Source organism: Ranitomeya variabilis, chromosome 6, assembly GCF_051348905.1.
Source record: "Ranitomeya variabilis isolate aRanVar5 chromosome 6, aRanVar5.hap1, whole genome shotgun sequence".
Lineage (NCBI taxonomy): Eukaryota > Metazoa > Chordata > Amphibia > Anura > Dendrobatidae > Ranitomeya > Ranitomeya variabilis.
In genome coordinates, this window is record NC_135237.1 from 368317677 (window position 1) to 368339810 (window position 22134).

The window sequence follows — 22134 nt, forward strand, 5'->3', positions numbered from 1 at the left end:
ATTGCGAAATTTTCAAAATTTTCGCCAAATTTCCGTTTTTTTTCACAAATAAATGCAGGTAATATCAAAGAAATTTTACCACTATCATGAAGTACAATATGTCACGAGAAAACAGTGTCAGAATCACCAGGATCCGTTGAAGCGTTCCAGAGTTATAACCTCAAAAAGGGACACTGGTCAGAATTGTAAAAATTGGCATGGTCATTAACGTGCAAACCACCCTTGGGGGTGAAGGGGTTAACAGAATAAAAATTTGAAAATTGCGAAATTTTCAAACTTTTCTCCAAATTTCCATTTTTTTTCACAAATAAACGCAAAAATTATCGACCTAAATTTACCACTAACATGAAGCCCAATATGTCACGAAAAAACAGTCTCAGAACCGCTAGGATCCGTTGAAGCGTTCCGGAATTATTACCTCATAAAGGGGCACTGGTCAGAATTGCAAAAAAACGGCCAGGTCATTAAGGTCAAAATAGACTGGGTCATGAAGGGGTTAATTAAGTGTCTCTTATAGTGCCTCTTAAAATAGCCTATAAAAGTGACATATCCAATATAAAAATAAAAACGACCCCATACTTGTCATTTGGTTGAATCTGGTATTGCAGCTGAACGGATATCTGCATATTTGACTGCAGACTAATGAATCCCTTACAGCGTGTATATGGAACGCTGTAGGGATTCACCCGTGTCGCCGGCCAGAGTAGGTAGGCGCTCCCTTAACCACAAGTACGCAATTTGCATACTCTGGGCACATTCCGACTAGACACTCTCAGACTTGTTCAGTTCACTTGTATTGAACAAGGCCATGTATGTCTAGTCGACACGTGACCGCATGTATTCAAATTGACACTGGAGAATCCTGACTGCTTGTGCACACTGTAAGGAATCAGAAGTCTGGAGTCCCAAAGTGACTGCAGCCTTTCATCAGAAGACAGAAAAACCCCTTTAAATTTGCTGAAAATAAAGAGAATAAACATAAAACGAATGACACCAAATATTGATTTGATTTTCGTTCATTCACTTTGAATTTTGCTAATAGCTGAACACAAACAATTACCACTGCTTTAAAATAGAATTCTTACCTACAGGCATTTTTTCCATACCTGCCTATAATGTTTGCACAGGTAGGTGTGTATAGCTATATCACAAAAATAAGTACACCCATCACATTTTTGTTAATGTTTTTATAGCTATTCATGGCACAACACTCCCTTCCTCAGGGAACTGGCGGCGGCAGAAGTGTGGCGATGCTGAAGCTCAGTGTCGGCGGTGAGCAGTGCGGAGTGCATCATTAGATTCCCTGCGACCATCTTCCTGAAGGCGGTGCGTGCGCGGATTGAGATCTCTTCTGGGCCTCTCGCGCCATTTTCCTGAGGGTGTGGGCTTCAGGAAAATGGCCACCAGAAGTCGTGCTTGCACAGATTGAGATCTCGGCGGCCCTTGACTTCAGGAAAATGGCAGCCGGAGGCCGTGAGTGCGTAGATTGAGATAATTGGTTTCTCGCGGGCCGTTTTCCTGTAGCCGAGGGCCTCCGAGAAACCAATGATGCACTCGGCTTTGCTCACCGTGGACACCGGGCCGCAGCATCGCCACATTTCTGTTTCTGGCATCCTGAGGAAGGGACCCTGCTCCATGCAACGCACTCTGCTCTGCCTCACCGACGGCACTGGATCCGCAGCATCGTACCGCTGGGATACCCCGGGACTGCAGCATTGCCCCACTTCTGCCGCCGCCGGCTTCCTGAGGAAGGGACCATGCCTCCTGTGACCCCGTTCTACCACTGCCGGCCCTCAGGTAAGATACCTTAAATTTGGACGATAAGACAGACACCAATCTTATAAAAAATCTTTTTTTCTCATTTTCCACACCAAAATTTGAGGGGCGTCTTATGGTCCAGTGCATCTTATAGTTCGAAAAATACAGTAGTCAGTGTACAGCTTGTACAACTGTGTAAATTTGGTGTGCCCTCTAAATAACTCAACACACGGCTATTAATGTTTAAACTGCTTGCAACAAAAGTGAGTACACCCTTAATTGAAAATGGCCAAATTTTGCACCTTTAGCTATTTTCCCTCCCTAGTGTCAAGTGAATCAATCTTAGAAGATCTCAGATGTGAATAAGGAGCAGGTATGTTAAATTTGGTGTTATCGCTCTCAGACGCTTTCATACTAGACACTGGCACCTCACAAGAAAGATCTGTCTGAGGATTGTTGCTGTACATAAAGATGGCCTAGGCTATAAGAAGATTGCCAGCACCCTGAAACTGAACTGAAGCTTGGTGGCTAAGATGATATAGCAGGATAAAAAGACAGGTTCCATTCCCAACAGGCCTCGCCATGGTAGACCAAAGAAGTTGAGTGCACATGCTCCGCATCATATTCAGAGTTTATCTTTTCAAAATAGATGCATGAGTGATGCCAGCATTGCTGCAGGGGTTAAAGATGATGCACAAGAAAGCTTGCAAACAGTTTGCTGAAGACAAGCAGACTAAGGACATAAACTATTGGAACCATGCCCTGTGGTCTGATGAGACCAAAATAAACTGATTTGGTTCAGATGGTGTAAAGCGTGTGTGGCAGCAAATAGGTAAGGAGTACAAAGACAAGTGTGTCTTTCCTGCAGTCAAGCATGGTGGTGGGAGTGTCATGGTTTGCGTCTGCATGAGTGCTGCTGGCTGTGGGGAGCTACAGCTCATTGAGGGAACCATGAATACAAACATGTATTGTGACATACTGAAGCAGAGCATGATCCCTCCTCTCTTCGGAATCTGGACCACAGGGCAGTATTCTAACATAACGACCCCAAACACATCCCCAGGACCACCACTGCCTTGCTTTAAAAAAAAAAAAACTGAGGGTGAAGGTGCTGGACTGGCCAAGCATGTCTCCAGACCTAAACCCTATTGAGCATCTGTGGGGCATCTTCAAAGGTAAGATGGAGGAGCAAGCGCAAGGTCTCCAACATCCACCAGCTTTCTGATGTTGTCATGGAGGAGTGGAAGAGGATTCCAGTGGCAAACTGTGAAGCTCCAGTGAACTCCATGCCCAAGAGAGTTAAGGCAGGGCTTAACTCTGGTAGCCACACACAATATTGACACTTTGGGCACAATTTTGCCATTTACACTTAGGGGTGTACTCACTTTTGTTGCCAGCAGTTTAGACATTAATGGCTGTGTTGAGTTATTTAGAGGGCACACCAAATTTTACACTGTTATACAAGCTGTGCACTGACTACCTTACACCTTACATTGTATCAAGGTGTCCTATCATCAGTGTTGTCACCTGAAAAGATATACCGTAATAAAATATTCACAAAAATGTGAGGGGTGTACTCTTATCCTGTTCTGTTTGCTTGACATATACAGTATAAGTCATAAGCTCATAGGTAAATGTAGTATATAATTATGCCTCCCCCGAACTGTAGAAATCGTAAAGATCTGACGCGAAGCTTTAAACATTAGGGCTTGGCTTATAAATTGCTTCTGCTAGACTGTCTGTGTGAGGGCTGATAGTTCCTGATGGTCTAAATAGTACACGGTTTAAAATGACTATGGAGAAGATCTGTCTAATCTTGACACTGCCCAGTCATTTGTTGTTTAAAGGGATGACACATCTGTATTGACCTAACTGCTAAGCTGTCTGCAGAGATTTTCCTTGGATGCAATCATGTCTTTGAAGTGTTTTCCAGAACTGTCAATTAGTGTTTGGTTTCCTAAAGGTACCTTCACATTAAGCGACGCTGCAGCGATAGTGACAACGATGCCGATCGCTGCAGCGTCACTGTTTGATCGCTGGAGAGCTGTCACACAGACCGCTCTCCAGCGACCAACGATGGCGAGGTCCCCGGGTAACCAGGGTAAACATCGGGTTACTAAGCGCAGGGCCGCGCTTAGTAACCCGATGTTTACCCTGGTTACCAGCGTAAAATGTAAAAAAACCAAACAGTACATACTTACATTCGCGTCCCCCGGCGTCCGCTTCCTGCACTGACTGAGCGCCGGCCCTAACAGCAGAGCGGTGACGTCACCGCTGTGCTGTGCTTTCACTTTCACTTTACGGCGCTCAGTCAGTGTGGGAAGCGGACGCCGGGGGACGCGAAGGTGAGTATGTAGTTTTTTTTTTTTTACATTTTACACTGGTAACCAGGGTAGACATCGGGTTACTAAGCGCGGCCCTGCGCTTAGTAACCCGATGTTTACCCTGGTTACCAGTGTAAAACATCGCTGGTATCGTTGCTTTTGGTGTCAAACACGACGATACACGCCGGTCTGACGACCAAATAAAGTTCTGAACTTTAATCAACGACCAGCGATATCACAGCAGGATCCTGATCGCTGCTGCCTGTCAAACACAACGATATCGCTAGCCAGGACGCTGCAACGTCACGGATCGCTAGCGATATCGTTTAGTGTGAAGGTACCTTAAGGAAAGTCTATAAACTAGTGTGTGGTGGTGAACACCTGACCCTCTAAAAACCTGATATTATGTAGAAGAATGTTTATAGAAACGGATCCAGCAAATCATTGGTATTTACTATGTCAGCTTTGCCCTAAAAGAACGTCATAAAAATTGACCCATTGTTTAAATCAGGTTCTTATATTACATGTATGTTTTTAAAATTTTGTGGTTGTTTTTTTTTTTTTTTAATGATTTCTATTAAATCACAAAATTCGTAATCTTGCCATTCTTGGGCTATGTGCCCACGTTGCGGATTCGTGTGCGGATTTTTCCGCACCGTTTTTGCAAAATCCGCAGGTAAAACGCACTGCTTGCCAAATGCTGCGCTCCTGGTACTGACAGCTGGTGTCAGATGTCAGAATCAGCTGACAACCGTTCACAGCCCCCTGTGCGCGGGCGATCGCCATGATATATAATATATATTATATATATCAAGCCACGCCCACTCCACATAGCCACACTCACTCCACACGCAAATCCCCGACCACACGGCCCATGTTGCTGGTGCACACGGGCGGAGACACATTCACCTTGAAAGCCATCCTGCAAAACTCACCGACTGCGACGTCCCAGCCGCTGCGAGCTACAATCAGGGCCGCCGCCATCAGAGTATCAGTGTGCGGCAGACACAGGCCACATCTAGCTCCGTTGTCTAGCATGGAGTTTCTCCTGTCAGGCATGACATCAAGGGAGAGTGAGGAGCCTCATGGATTGCACAGCTGTGCTCATAACAGGAAGTTGCTGTGCACGTGTGAGGGGAAGATGATGAGAGAGAGGAAAAATGGAAATCTGTAGTGTTGAATATATGATGTGAAATGTTTTTCTGTGCAATATAATCATAATTTGGCCAATATAAGAATTGCGGCACTCACCATCCATCTTCAGCTAAAAATTGTCCTTTATTTAGCACTTAAAATCTTCACAGACATATTGCGGCATCGGCAGGAGTACACGAGGGAGCTGGGGAGTGAAAAGGGAGGACGACGGCCGTTTCGCGCTCAAGCGCTTCTACGGGTCCATGTATGTTACAATGGTGATGTCATTTCCTTTTATAGAAACAGACTCACAACATAAATAAAGCAACATTTGTGTCAATTAAAAACAAACCTTAATTACAGACTGCTTTCTATAACGGAGTTAGATAAAGATCGCCATATCTAATTTGTCATTTAATCCTAGGGGACCTTGCACATTCGTTTTTAGGATCCATTTGGCTTCACGCTGCAATAGTAACTTGCCATATTTTTTTGATCCAATTATTTTCCAATCGAGGGAGTCGATTTTTAACTACTAGGTCGCCTATGTTTTTTGAACGCTTATATGCAAATAAAGGGGCAGATGCGGTTAACTTACTGAAATCCGCATCTCTGCAGAACGTGCCAATTTCTTCGTATGGCCGCATGAATTTCCCTATCCATCGGGCTATGTTTAAATGGAAAATAATTGGATCAAAAAAATATCACCACAGGGCAACTTTAAATGTGGGAGCTGTAATTTTTGCCATCTGCATAGTACTGATAACCCCCTTAAACTGGGATCTATAGAGCACTTGGTAAGAGACTTTATAACGTGCAAAAGTAAGTTTATTGTATATGCCATTTTTTGCCCATGTAACCGGTTTTACCGGAAAAATCATAAGACCATTAATGGTCCGGTTCCGAGAACATTTTAATTCAATATCTACCGGGAAGGCGCGAGTGCGTTTTGTAAAGCATATGCAGGAGGCACACTGTGTGGTAATCCTAATCTCTTACGATTTGCCGGTCTTGAGATGGTTAATTTCCCCGAACAAGGGGGTAATCATAGCAAGTTACTATTGCAGCGTGAAGCCAAATGGATCCTAAAAACGAATGCGCAAGGTCCCCTAGGATTAAATGACAAATTAAATATGGCGATCTTTATCTAACTCCGTTATAGAAAGCAGTCTGTAATTAAGGTTTGTTTTTAATTGACACAAATGTTGCTTTATTTATGTTGTGAGTCTGTTTCTATAAAAGGAAATGACATCACCATTGTAACATACATGGACCCGTAGAAGCGCTTGAGCGCGAAACGGCCGTCGTCCTCCCTTTTCACTCCCCAGCTCCCTCGTGTACTCCTGCCGATGCCACAATATGTCTGTGAAGATTTTAAGTGCTAAATAAAGGACAATTTTTAGCTGAAGATGGATGGTGAGTGCTGCAATTCTTTCTTATATTGGCTGAATTTATGATTTCTAAATGTCGCACGCAGAGCACCACCTGATTCTCATTAGAGGCCAATAGCGTCCACTCCAAGCAAGATCACACACTAAATTGTGTCTCAATATACAGCTTTTTCAGTGCCGGTTACACTTCTTCTTCTTTTTCATAATCATAATTTGTTATAACCACAGTTAGTTACTATCCCCGGGCAACGCCGGGCTCTTCAGCTAGTTGTATACTAAAGTTATTAATAAATAGGATCCTAGTGCATAGAACTTGATGCATTAAACCTATGGCAGCGTTTCACACCTGCCAGCATGCTTTCTAATGTCTGCAACTCTGCAGTAGTTACACCAGGAGCAGATGGGAAATTACATCAATCACAATATTTTGTTAATCTTTCTGCCTAGAAAATAATTCCATGAAAAATTGTTTAGAAATTGATTACAAAATGTTTAATGTTGCATAAAATCCCTTAAAGGGATTGTCAGATTGGTCAATAAATGAAAATTAAGCAATTTCACCATTGGACGTATTTTTTTCAGCACTGGAACAATTTTTTTAAAAACGTCTAATGATGCCCTGTATAACCTCCTGTGCACGGTCAGAGAGGCTTAATCTTCTGGTCGGGTTATGCTGTTTGTATTGATCCCACAGAAGTTAGCAAGGAGCGGAAATACTGTACTCTGCTGATGCTGGTGGCAGGGGTTATTCCATGTTTGTGGCTTAAAGGCCCCGTCTCACATAGCGAGATCGCTAGCGAGATCGCTGCTGAGTCACTAGTTTTGTGACGCAACAGCGACCTCAGTAGCGATCTCGCTATGTGTGACACGTACCAGCGACCAGGCCCCTGCTGTGAGATCGCTGGTCGTGTCGGAATGGCCTGGACCTTTTTTTGGTCGTTGAGGTCCCGCTGACATCGCTGAATCGGTGTGTGTGACACCGATCCAGCGATGTCTTCACTGGTAACCAGGGTAAACATCGGGTTACTAAGCGCAGGGCCGCGCTTAGTAACCCGATGTTTACCCTGGTTACCAAAAAAAACAAACATCGGGTTACTAAGCGCGGCCCTGCGCTTAGTAACCCGATGTTTACCCTGGTTACCCGGGTGCTGCAGGGGGACTTCGGCATCGTTGAAGACAGTTTCAACGATGCCGAAGTCGTTCCCCTGATCGTTGGTCGCTGGAGAGAGCTGTCTGTGTGACAGCTCCCCAGCGACCGCACAGCGACTTACCAACGATCACGGCCAGGTCGTATCGCTGGTCGTGATCGTTGGTAAATCGCTATGTGAGACGGGGCCTTTAGTGCTCCCTGCTTATTCCTTTTATTGGAGTAGACCTCCTATGGTTCTTTAGCAAAGGACCTTAGAGCTCATCTCAAGGCTTCATTCCAGAACTGTACAATGAGCTCACTGGCCCAAGCAGGGACGCCACTAGGAATTTAAGGGCCCCATACTGGCGCAATTTTCAGGCCCCCTTGAGACTCCGCCCAGGCTCCACCCCACCTCCGCCTTCACATCTCGAATCTTCCACAGTCCTACTGTCCACTCTTGGAAAAACTCCATCTTTTGCATCATCTCCTCACCAATCTGATATTAACAGTTACCAGCAAACACCAGATCACATACATAGCCAGCAGCTTTTGTTTTGGCCAAAATAATTTTTAAGCCACTACCACGACATGGTAGACTCTTTTGGCCGGGCCCTACTCTACTCTAACCTATTAAACATTTCTTAAAATATCCAATACTCTTTTAAGGTATATCTTTAAGTGAATGAGTCATATATATATATTTTTAGAATGATCATTAATATCACATACAAGGGACAAATACCGTCACACCATGACCAAACCACATATTACCATGGCATAGTGACCGAATACTACCACATGCAGGGAACAAATACCGCCACACCATAACCAGACCACATATTACCATGGCATAGTGATCGAATACTACCACATACTGGGAACAAATACCGCCACACCATGACCAGACCATTACCACCACGTAGTGACCGAATACTACAATACTGATCATTAGAGTCACATAAATAGAGCTAATGGCCTAGGTGTATGACACTTCCATTAAGTCAACATATTTCAAAAAAGAGAGGAAGACGGAAGTAACTGTCATCAGATCTATAAATTTCAAACTTTATTAAGTATTATATAAAAAGACAACAAAACAAAATGAATTCCAAATAATTAAAAAAAAAAAAAAAAAATTTAAAAATGGAGGACACATGCAAAAAACCGCACAAAGACAGCAATGCAGCACATATAAGTATGTGTATACAAAATTCTTCTATATATGCATGGACTGCCTATTACACCAATTAGTTATCCCTGTTGCTGTTAAGGTATATGGTATAGAGATTAGAGGTAGCTTATATATATAGAGCTATCCAAACACTATAGCAGCGCTGCACCACTGTTGTGGAGGTATAATGGTTAAATATAAAGAGATAAAGTGCATAGTGCAATATATCCAGCTATTTGCCACCATATAGCCACCAAGCAGCTGAAAGTGCATCTGCAAAATGAGGGAGCATCCACATAATCAGCAATCCTTAAGCCCCATATACTGATAGTGCATACACAAGAGTTAGACAGATTTTAACATAAAATAAATATAAAGTGACTGTGCTACATAACCTGATTGTGCGGTCCTGAGCCCCAACGCGCGTTTCGCGTTTAGCTTCGTCCGGGGGAATGTATCATTCCCCCGGACGAAGCTAAACGCGAAACGCGCGTTGGGGCTCAGGACCGCACAATCAGGTTATGTAGCACAGTCACTTTATATTTATTTTATGTTAAAATCTGTCTAACTCTTGTGTATGCACTATCAGTATATGGGGCTTAAGGATTGCTGATTATGTGGATGCTCCCTCATTTTGCAGATGCACTTTCAGCTGCTTGGTGGCTATATGGTGGCAAATAGCTGGATATATTGCACTATGCACTTTATCTCTTTATATTTAACCATTATACCTCCACAACAGTGGTGCAGCGCTGCTATAGTGTTTGGATAGCTCTATATATATAAGCTACCTCTAATCTCTATACCATATACCTTAACAGCAACAGGGATAACTAATTAGTGTAATAGGCAGTCCATGCATATATAGAAGAATTTTGTATACACATACTTATATGTGCTGCATTGCTGTCTTTGTGCGGTTTTTTGCATGTGTCCTCCATTTAAATTTTTTTTTTTTTTTTTTTTTTTTTTTTATTATTTGGAATTCATTTTGTTTTGTTGTCTTTTTATATAATACTTAATAAAGTTTGAAATTTATAGATCTGATGACAGTTACTTCCGTCTTCCTCTCTTTTTTGAAATACTGATCATTAATTTAAAAAATATATATATATATATACAATACTAATGTCATTACACACAGGAGCTCTGTATATAGTGTCAGTGTACAGGTAATACAGTGATCACCAGTGACAATATACACAGGAGCTCTGTATATAGTGTCAGTGTACAGGTAACACACTGACTCACCAGTGACATCTCTAGCTGAAGTCCTTTTGGTAAATTCAAAAAAGTTTATTTTTTCTCTCATTAATCTACACTCTGCACTCCATCTTGACTGAAAAAAAAACACAAATATAGTACGGTAATTTTTGCAAATTTATTAAAAAGAAAAACTGAAATATCACATGGTCATAAGTATTCAGACCCTTTGCTCAGTATTGAGTAAAAGCACCCTTTTGAGCTAGTACAGCCATGAGTCTTCTTGGGAATCATGCAATAAGTTTTTCACACCTGGATTTGGAGATCCTCTGCCATTCTTCCTTGCAGATCCTCTCCAGTTCCATCAGGTTGGCTGGTGAACATCCATTTTCAAGTCTCTCCAGAGAGGCTTAATTGGGTTTAGGTCAGGGCTCTGGCTGGGCCAGTCAAGAATTGTCACCGTTGTTCTGAAGCCGCCACTTTGTTATTTTAGTTGTGTTTTTCGGGTAATTGTCTTGTTGTAAGGTGAACCTTCGGCCAAGTTTGAGGTCCAGAGCACTCTGGAAGAGGTATTCATTATTCAGGATATCTCTGTACTTGGGTGCATTCATTTGTCCTTCAATGACAACCAGTCGTCCTGTCCCTGCAGCTGAAAACACCCCCATAGCATAATGCTGCCACCACCATGTTTCGCTGTTAGGATTGTATTGGGCAGGTGATGATCAGTGCCTGGTTTTCTCCACACATACCGCTTAGCATTATCACCAAAAAGGTCTAGCTTCATCTCATCACACCAGAGAATCTTATTTCTCATGGTCTGGGAGTCCTTCATGTGTGTTTTTTTTTTTTTTTCCGCAAATTTTATGCTGGCTTTCATATGTCTTGCACTGAGTAGAGTCTTCCGTCGGGCCACTCTGCCATAAAGGTCCGACTGGTGGAGGGCTGCAGTGATAGTTGACTTTGTGGAACTTTCTCCCATCTCCCTACTGCATCTCTGGAGCTCAGCCACAGTGATCTTGGGGTTCTTCTTTACCTCTCACCAAAGCTCTTCTCCCACGATTGCTCACTTTGGCTGGACTGCCCGGTCTAGGAAGACTTCTGGTGGTCCCAAACTTCTTCCATTTAAGGATTATGGAGGCTACTGTGCTCTTAAGGACCTTGAGTACTGCAGAAAGTCTGTTGTAACCTTGGCCAGATCTGTGCCTTGCCACAATTGTCTCTGAGCTCCTTGGCCAGTTCCTTTGACCCCATGATTCTCTTTTGGTCTGACATGCACTGTGAGCTGTGAGATCTTATATAGACAGGTGTGTGCCTTTCCAAATCAAGTCCTATCAGTTTAATTAAACACAGCTGGACTCCAATGAAGGAGTAGAACCATCTCAAGGATCACAAGGAAATGGACAGCATGTGACTTAAATATATTTGAGTGTCTGAGCAAAGGGTCTGAATACTTATGACCATGTGATATTTCAGTTTTTATTAAATTTGCAAAAAAATCTACATTTCTGTTTTTTGTTTTTTTTGGTTTTTTATCAGTCAAAATGGGGCTCAGAGGGTACATTAATGACAAAACTTTTTTTTTAATTTACCAAATGGCTGCAATGAAACAGTGAAAAATTTAAAGGGGGTATGAATACTTTCCATACCCACTGCTGAATAATGACGTACATCCACCATTAATATATAATTGGTTATTGTGCAATCCACCATTCCAAATAAAATTATAATCCACCACTGTGCCCCCACCAGCTATAAATAGCCATTTTCCCCACCTAATAAATATATACATTAATTAGCCCCTGTACTCTTTCCCCCAATTCATCACCAGTCACTGCATCCTCGGTGCCCCCCACTGCGCCTCCCGCTCCACCGATTCATTATATTTACATGCCCCTTCCGCCCCAATTCATTGTAATGTCTTCTCTCCCATCCCACACTCTATTCATTATCCGCTGCTCTGCCGCCACATTCATTACATCATTTACTCCCACCCTCAAAATTCATCATTTGCTCTCCCACAGGTTCTCATTTGCTCTCCCTATCCTCCACCTTCAATTCAATTGCTGTCCCCCACCCTCAATTCCTCATTTGCAGTCCCCATTCGCCCCTCACTTAATCATTTGCAGTCCCGCGTTCTCCCCCCACTTCATGTGCAGTCTGTCCCCTCCCTCACGTCGTCATTGGCAGCACCCCCTCCATCATTGGCAGCACCCCCTCCATCTTTGGCAGCACCCCATCATCCCCTCCTCACCCATTTAATTCACTTTATTAAAAAAAATAAATAAATAAAAAAAAAAATTTACATACCGTATCTTATAAGCGATTCCCAGCAGGCACAGCTCCTCTTCTGGTCAGTGTCCTCGTGCATGTCGGCGCATACACGCAGATACCTGATCAGAAGTCCGCGGAGGGCAGAGTGTGTCAAGGCTGCATAGCCGTCAAGGTAAGACGGCCGTGCACAGCTCCGAGAAAGCTCCTGGACCCCGACACAGACGTTTCCACCGCAGGCCTGCAGCGGACAGCACATTAGTGCACGATGGGGCCTTGGTGAGCAGAAGCACAAGAGGCAAGGCCTTGCGGGGTCCCCCTGTGTGCCGCTGCTCATCGGGCCCCATACAGCAGTAAGGGCAGTAATGCCCTAAGGGCGTTTTGATGCCATCAGTGTGAATGTACAATTTTCATAGTCATGAAAATACAAAAAAATCTTTAAATGAGGTGTCCAAAGTTTGTCTGCACTGTGTGTATGTGTGTGTGTGTGTGTATATATATATATATATATATATATATATATATATATATATATATATATATATATATATATATATATATATATATATATATATATATATATATATATATATATATATATATATATAATGTTGTTTAGGAATCCCAGTACATACTGGGATATTCTAAGCAAAAGTCATCATGGGCAGAGGCTGCAGTCACTGCAGCATTCCTGCCCCCTCCCTGAAACAAAGCATCATCAATGTCTCTGTTTCAGTGGTGGGGCTAGTGCCAGCACGCAGTGACGGCACACTTTATCTCGGATCCAATCGCCCAACATTGTGCATGGCGATTGTCATTTGCCAGCGAACACCGAGATTGCCAAATTCAATATTAGCGCCCTCTGCTCTTCACGGATGAGAGGCGCTGGGTTCCTTCTGATACATGCCGATGCTAGGCCTTATGTGGCTGAAGTGGCAGCAGTTCCTTCATGATGAAGGCATTGATGCTATTAGCTGGCCTGTCCATTCCCCAGACCTGAATCCAATCGAGCACATCTGGGTCATCATGTCTCGTTCCATCCACCAACACCATGTTGCACCACAGACTGTCCAGAGTTGACTGCTTTAATCCAGGTCTGAAAGGAAATCCCTCAGAACATCTGCCGCCTCATCAAGAGCATGCCCAGGCATTGTAGGGAGGTCATACAGGCACATTGAGGCCACAGACGCTATTGAGCATCATGTCCTTGCCTTGAGGCATTTCTACTGAAGTTGGATCATCCTGTCATTTGATTTTCCACTTTGATTTTTTGTATAATTCCAAATCCAAACCTCCATGGGATATTAATTTTGATTTAAATTGAACTCTTTTAGGTTTTATTGTTCTCAATGCATTCTGCCATGTAGGAAATAAAGATTTGCAACTGGAATATTTCAATCAGTGATATCTAGGATGTGGGATTTTAGTGTTCCCTTTATTTTTTTTTAGCAGTGTAGAAAACTAGTTAGGGAAGGATAGAGAATTTTTAATACAAGTATATTATAAGGGTATGTTTCCACGTTCAGGAAACGCTGCGTTGAGCTGCAGCGTCAAACACGCAGCGTCAAACACGCAGCGTCCAGATGTTACAGCATAGTGGGGGGATTTCATGAAATACCGTCTCCACTATGCATTAAAAGACGCATGCGGCAGACCCGCGAAAACGGACATGCTGCGTGTCTTTCAAGAACGCAGCATGTCCTTACATTGCTGAAAAAACGCAAGGACAATGCAGGTGACCTACCAGTGACCTCAGGTGCAGATTTGGTCAGGATTTTACCTGCATAAAATCCTGACCAAATTCTGATGCAATCCTGAACGTGGACACATACCCTTAAAGTAAGCTCATAGGAGTAAAATTACTTTTGGTCTTTGGACCACCCCTTTAAAATCAGTCAGGGTTAGAAATAGTTGCAATAGGCCTTAAGGTTTATATTTATGGCACTTGCCATGTGAGATAAAATAATGTATAGTTTAAGTCAGACCTGGGCAAAGTGCGGACAGTAGGCCACTTCTGGCCTCAGGCTGTTCCAGTCCGGCCCGTGGACTGAGACAGCCGAGGGGCTGAAAACAGTGGGCCGCAGCGTGCTCAGCCGCCCGCTGTCATTCTCCATCTTCGGCACTTTCCTCCACCAATCTGCATGTGAAACAGCTAACCCGATGACAACATGTCAGCGCTGTACTGCGGTGAGTCAGTGCACTTGAGACCGAAGCAGAGCGCAGTGGGAACGGGGGCAAGGTAAGTATGTGGTGGTTTGTTTGTTTTTTAAATTTGAGTATGGGATATTTGGTTGGACATGTTGAGGCTATTGGGATTTCATCCTGGACATGGGGGAGCCTGTGTGGGGCTCTCATGCTGCACATGGAGGAGCCTGTGTGGAGCTCTCATGCTGGACATAGGGGAGCCTGTGTGGGGCTCACTCTGCACATGGGGGAGCCTGTGTGGGGCTCTCATTCTGCACATGGGGGAGCCTGTGTCGGGCTCTCATGCTGGACATAGGGGAGCCTGTGTCGGGCTCTCATGCTGGACATAGGGGAGCCTGTGTCGGGCTCTCATGCTGGACATAGGGGAGCCTGTGTCGGGCTCTCATGCTGGACATAGGGGAGCCTGTGTCGGGCTCTCATGCTGGACATAGGGGAGCCTGTGTCGGGCTCTCATGCTGGACATAGGGGAGCCTGTGTCGGGCTCTCATGCTGGACATAGGGGAGCCTGTGTCGGGCTCTCATGCTGGACATAGGGGAGCCTGTGTCGGGCTCTCATGCTGGACATAGGGGAGCCTGTGTCGGGCTCTCATGCTGGACATAGGGGAGCCTGTGTCGGGCTCTCATGCTGGACATGGGGGAGCCTGTGTCGGGCTCTCATGCTGGACATAGGGGAGCCTGTGTCGGGCTCTCATGCTGGACATGGGGGAGCCTGTGTCGGGCTCTCATGCTGGACATAGGGGAGCCTGTGTCGGGCTCTCATGCTGGGCATAGGGGAGCCTGTGTCGGGCTCTCATGCTGGACATAGGGGAGCCTGCGTCGGGCTCTCATGCTGGACATAGGGGAGCCTGCGTCGGGCTCTCATGCTGGACATAGGGGAGCCTGTGTCGGGCTCTCATGCTGGACATAGGGGAGCCTGTGTCGGGCTCTCATGCTGGACATAGGGGAGCCTGTGTCGGGCTCTCATGCTGGACATAGGGGAGCCTGTGTCGGGCTCTCATGCTGGACATAGGGGAGCCTGTGTCGGGCTCTCATGCTGGACATAGGGGAGCCTGTGTCGGGCTCTCATGCTGGACATAGGGGAGCCTGTGTCGGGCTCTCATGCTGGACATAGGGGAGCCTGTGTCGGGCTCTCATGCTGGACATAGGGGAGCCTGTGTCGGGCTCTCATGCTGGACATAGGGGAGCCTGTGTCGGGCTCTCATGCTGGACATAGGGGAGCCTGTGTCGGGCTCTCATGCTGGACATAGGGGAGCCTGTGTCGGGCTCTCATGCTGGACATAGGGGAGCCTGTGTCGGGCTCTCATGCTGGACATAGGGGAGCCTGTGTCGGGCTCTCATGCTGGACATAGGGGAGCCTGTGTCGGGCTCTCATGCTGGGCATAGGGGAGCCTGTGTCGGGCTCTCATGCTGGACATAGGGGAGCCTGCGTCGGGCTCTCATGCTGGACATAGGGGAGCCTGTGTCGGGCTCTCATGCTGGACATAGGGGAGCCTGTGTCGGGCTCTCATGCTGGACATAGGGGAGCCTGTGTCGGGCTCTCATGCTGGACATAGGGGAGCCTGTGTCGGGCTCTCATGCTGGACATAGGGGAGCCTGTGTCGGGCTCTCATGCTGGACATAGGGGAGCCTGTGTCGGGCTCTCATGCTGGACATAGGGGAGCCTGTGTCGGGCTCTCATGCTGGACATAGGGGAGCCTGTGTCGGGCTCTCATGCTGGACATAGGGGAGCCTGTGTCGGGCTCTCATGCTGGACATAGGGGAGCCTGTGTCGGGCTCTCATGCTGGACATAGGGGAGCCTGTGTCGGGCTCTCATGCTGGACATGGGGAATTAATGAAAGTTAATATTACTTGTGGACTCTTAGGCTACTTTCACACTAGCGTCGGGCTCGGCCCGTCGCGGTGCGTCGGGCCGAGGTTCCTGACGCTAGCGTTGTCTCTGCCGCACAACGGGGGCAGCGGATGCATTTTTCCAGCGCATCCGCTGCCCCATTGTGAGGTGCGGGTAGGTGGGGGCGGAGTTCTGGCCGTGCATGCGCGGTCGGAAAAAGCGGACCGTCGTGAGCAAAAAACGTTACATGTAGCGTTTTTTGGTCCCGACGGTCCGCCACAATCCGTCGCAATACGTCGCTTAATGTAAGTCTATGGGGAAAAAACGCATCCTGCAAGCACTTTTGCAGGATGCGTTTATTTGCCAAAACGACGCATTGTGGCGGATTGCAATTAACGCTAGTGTGAAAGTAGCCTTACTGTATTTGGTATTGCAGTGTGCACGGCAGTTTTCACTAATAAAATATAACATTTAAACGCCAAAACAACAAAGAAAAATCTAAATAATTGCTCTTTTTATGGTCATTTCGCTTCCCTAGAAAATAAAATTTATAAAAGGTTAGAACGTCATATGGTGATAAACTACAGCTCATAGCAGAAAAAAATATGTTCTGATATAACTATCAACATAAATTAAAGTTTTATAGCTCCTAGATTTAAAAAAAAAAAAATGCGTTTTGTCACCTAGGGGCCGGTATAAACCTGTAACCAGCCCCTATTGGCAGAAGCCTATGAGGGTCGATTTGCCAATAGCAAGCAACATATGGTAATCCTTACAAATTAACTCTGGCGCGACTAAAAAGTGGGGTGCACCTCTGTGCGTCAGACTGGAGTAAGATTTGTAACGTAAGGTATGCCACATCTGGTCACGAATTAGACAATGGGGCGTCACCACACCCTGTCATGCCTCAGTGATTTTTGACATTATCAGTTTTGTTCAGTTCTGGCAAAATGAGAGGAACTAATTTTTGGTGCAACCCTGCAGTGTAAAATTTGCGATTGTTGAAGTTTTTGAAACGTTTCATACTAACATGCAATAGTTGCCTCTTGAGACCCCGGATTGTCATCATGCTTTTTTTTTTTTTTAAATTATCCCTTGTGTCTATGTTTATTAAAGTGATGAATATTGCTAAGGAGCCGATAGAAGTTTGCCTTTCCTTTTATCTGTACAACCCCCTTTTCCAGCTCGCATACAGACTTCATCCCCGTATTAATGTGCTGGCATGGCTGTGTGGATTAGCTAATCCTTGCTGTGGTCTCTTTGTACTAGTGACATGACTGGACCTGACAGATGAACTGATAAAATCTCTGCTAACAATGACATTCTACTCTGTTCTAGTATCCTTTGTAAACTGTACTTTCCCGCCTCTCGTGGCAGGTTTTTCCCAGTTCCTTTGTTTGTTTTTTAGAATTTTACTTTTTTTCATAGTTTATAATATCATTATGTTCTCCTGGCCATGTGTCTACTTACTTTTAAACAGAACCTGTCACTTTTCATAAGTGTGTCACTTTTCCGTGGTGTAAATGTCGCTGTTCTCTTGGTGGTGTTTCCTTATGCCCCTGTGCTGATATGGCCTCTTCTGTCCTGTATATAAATCTAGGCCTCATTTCATCAGTGTTTTTTCCCCAAATACTGGTGTAAAACCCTTTAAGTTGCAGTTTTTTGCAATTCTTGCCATTTTTCTGTCATTTTCGCCTAGCTCTGCCAAAATGGATCAGGGTCTTGTCACAACAGCTTGTCTAATTTCGGAGCAGCCTTGGCACACCTTATACCAGATATCTGATGCCAGTCTATCACTGGAGTAAGATTTGTGGCAAGGTGCACGCCACTTTTCAGATGCGCCAGATTCATTCAGAGCCATTTGTCTTTATTTTGTTTTTTTTTTAACCAACTGGGTGTGTTCTTAAAGAATATTTCCATAGATCAATCAAGGACCATGCCTCGTTGGCTAAAAATACAAAATTTTCATATAGGAAAGAAAGAATGGAGAGCAGCGACCTGTACAGGTAAATATGTTATAGGTAATCACAGGTCCCCTAAGTATTTTCATGATTTTAAATGAAGATGCCTCTCCAGAACCTCACCAATCCGTAAAGGGGGTGTAAAAATAAACACAATGTAATGCTGTCTGCATGGCCCGCCTGGCTTGACCCTTCCTGCGGAGTCAACGTGTTGGTGCAACGATCCGTTGGAAGAGAAGTCTGGCAGGGGAATTGGGCCAGTGTATGGATTGGCAAATCCATACAATTGGGATTAGCAAAAGGGGTACGTGTGGTGTTTTGTTGTTTTTTTTTTTTGTGAAATCCAAACAGGGACGAGGACAATCCCTTTTGAGATTTTCCCACGAGAGGCTTTTAGCAAAGTCTACTTAGGAATAGAAAGCACCCCATGTAGAAACACTTCTCTCCTTTTAGAGAGCAAAATATTCCTACAGTGTGACCTCTCATTACAGCTGGAAATTAGTTTCCCAAAGCTCCCTGCATCTCCCATAACTACAAAGTTGGCAGCGCTTGGGCACACACTGTCCAATGTCGGCAACGTTTTTAAGGTCTCTGCAAGTTACTTGCAATGGGTGAATGCAGTTATTTATGCACTTAAAGCATGGAAACCCTGAGTGTATGGTTGGCCTGCACAGACCAAATAAGAACCTGACGAGCAATGAATTACTAGAGGGAGGTATCCAGTAACACCGAAGGGTAAACTCAGAAGTGGCATGGGTTCATAAGTGGGTGAGAAGTGAAAAATGGTACAGTGGCGTGTAAAAGTTTGGGCACCCCTGGGCAGAATTACTGTTATTGTCAATAGTTAAAGTTTAAGATGAAATGATCTCCAATACGGCTAAGTTAAAGATGACACATATATTTCCTTGGGCTGATGCAAAAGTTTAGGCACCCTGCATGGTTAGTACGTAGTAGCGCCCGCTTTGGAAACTATCGCAGCTTGTAAATGCTTTTTGTAGTCAGCCAAGAGTCTTTCAATTCTTGTTTGAGGGATTTTTATCCATTCTTGGAAAATTCTTCCAGTTCTGTGAGATTCCGGAGTCGTCTTGCATGCACTGCTATTTTGAGGTTTAGCCACAGATTTTCAATGATGTTCAGATGTTTAGCATCTTTATCCATTTGTACAAGCCATCCTTTTTTCAATTTCCGCTTTTTACAGATGGTGTTATGTTTGCATCAAGAATTTGTAAAAATGACATTGAATCCATTCTTCCCTACCTGTGAAATGTTCCCCATGCCATTGGCTGCAACACAAACCCCAAAGCATGATTGAGCCACCCCAATTCTTAACCCCTTCAACCTCCCCAAGACTGTTTGCACCTTCATGAATGACGAGGCCAAATTTTACTATTCTGACCACTGTCACTTTGTGGTTATAACTCTGGAACGCTTCAACGCATCCCACTGATTCTGAGATTGTTGTTTTTTTTCCGAGACATATTGTACTTCATGATAGACGTAAAATGTCCTTGCTATGACTTTAGTTTATTTATGAACAAAAATGAAAATTTGGCGATAATGTTGCAATTTTCCAACTTTTAAGTTTTATGCCCTTAAATCAGTTATTTCATACAAAATAGTAAATAAATAACATTTTACAGATGTCTACTTTAAATTAACACAATTTTTATAAGTTATAAGGGTTAAAAGTTGACCAGCGATTTCTTCTCATTTTCGCAACAAAACTTAAAAAACCTTTTTCTTAGGGACCACATTACATGTGAAGTAACTTTGAGGAGCCTATATGACAGAAAAGACCCAAAAGTGACACCATTCTAAAAACTGCACCCCTCAAGGTGCTCAAAACCACATTCCAGAAGTTTATTGACCTTTCAGGTGCTTCACAGGACTTTTTGGAATTTGGAAGGAAAAAATGAACATTAAGATTTTCTTTTCACAAATTTTACTTTAGACCCAATTTTTATTTTCACAAGGGTAACAGGAGAAATTGAACAACAGATTTTGGGGTCCATTTTTTCCAGAGTATGCTGATATGTGGGAGAAACCACTGTCTGTCTGGGAACATGGCAGGGCTCAGAAGGGAAGAGCGCTATTTAACTTTTTGAATGAAAAATATGCTTGAATAATTAGCAGATGCCATGTCATGTTTGGAGAGCCCCTGATGAGCCTAAACAGTGGAAACCCTCCACAAGTGACACCATTTTGGAAACTAGACCCCTCAGGGAACTGATCTAGATATGTTCTGAGCACCTAAGCTCAGGTGCTTTACAGAAGTATATAACATTGAGCGGCGAAAAATAAATAAAAAATCACATTTTCCACATAAAAACGTTATTTTATGCACAATTTTTTAATTTTTACAAGGATGGCAGGAGAAAATAAACCCCAAGATTTGTGCAGTTTTTTCCTGATTACACCAATATCCCTTATGTGGTCGAAAACTGCTTTCGAGGCACCGTGCTCAGCTCCGAACGGAAGAAGCTCCATATTGGAGTTCACATAGTGCTGGACTGGTTTGAGCACGCCATGTCACATGGGCAGAGCCCCTGAGGTGTGAGAACAGCACAGCAGAACCCCGCCACCCTCATAAGAGACCCCATTTTACAAACTACACCTCTGAATGAATTCACCTAGGGGTGCAGTGATCATATTGACACCAGAGGTGAAGCTTTTATTGGGAACATTTTGCATAACATTTGGGATCACATTTATCTGGCGCTCTACGCTGAGCACTTGCATTGGGGTTTCCCTTTAAATCCGAGTGACGTAATTAAGATGAAATTGCTGAGGGATATATTTACTATAATGAGGCAGCAGAGTTACTATGGACAGTCTGGCCTCTGTTCAGCGATGTCCTTTTTTTCCCCAGAGGTGCACAAAAATGTGGCCGACGGCACTTTTATGCACGCCTAAAAAGACTGACACCGCCAGATCGCAGTTCAGACGGCATCCACAGTGCCTCCATCTGCTTCATTATCGGTAATGTTCCCCCGGGGGTTCCATCTGAATCACATATTTCAGAGATTTACACAGAAATCCCAGTGTACGTGCTCAGTTTAGAGCGCAGGATAAATGATACATTTTTTTTTAATAGTAAAATTTATAAGGCATCTTTTTATTCTTAGGGTCTGTACGTTTAACGGCAACACCACATTTATATTGTTTTTTTGCGCTTTTATACAGTAAAAACATTTTGCAAAATTGTTTTTGCATCACTTTATTTTTTTACGGTGTTCACTAAAGGGATTAACTAGTGGGACAGTTTTATAGCTCAGGTCGTTCCAGATGCGGCAATACCAAGTGTGTACTTTTATTGTTTTTGGGTTTTTTTTCATATTTATGTGTACAATATTTTTTTTTTATTTTGTTTGTTTTTGTTTTTTTGCTTGTTTACTTAGTTCACTTTCTGCAGTCTGATCGCGGTTATAAGGTATATCAATACAGAAGCATACCTTTATAGCCTGTCAGCCCTATAGATACAAGTTAGTTAGATCATGCGCAATGCATGATCTAACTAACTTGCTAGTGCCTGGTGACCCGGATGTACAAGTGTATGGAGCGAGGCCGCGCCCACTGGCCTTGGTTTGTATAACGCATACATATCTTCCTTTCCTGGGTCTGAATATCTTCCATGCGCTGGGGGGGATTCATACGTCTGCAGAGGGACTGCAGACTTGCGGTTTTCACCGGTCTACCCGTTCAACTGTTCACAATAAGTCATTTTGACCAGGGGTGCCCAAACTTTTCCATATCCCTTCATG

The 22134-nt window shown here is 44.1% G+C and overlaps 1 protein-coding gene and 1 long non-coding RNA gene across 2 annotated transcripts in view; one reads left to right on the forward strand and one right to left on the reverse strand.

The window, feature by feature from the left end:
* PARD6G (par-6 family cell polarity regulator gamma) overlaps positions 1-22134 on the forward strand; it is a 137488-nt gene that overhangs the window by 112954 nt on the left and 2400 nt on the right. The gene's annotated exons all lie outside the window — the stretch shown is intronic.
* LOC143782510 (uncharacterized) overlaps positions 1-22134 on the reverse strand; it is an 87323-nt gene that overhangs the window by 16141 nt on the left and 49048 nt on the right. The gene's annotated exons all lie outside the window — the stretch shown is intronic.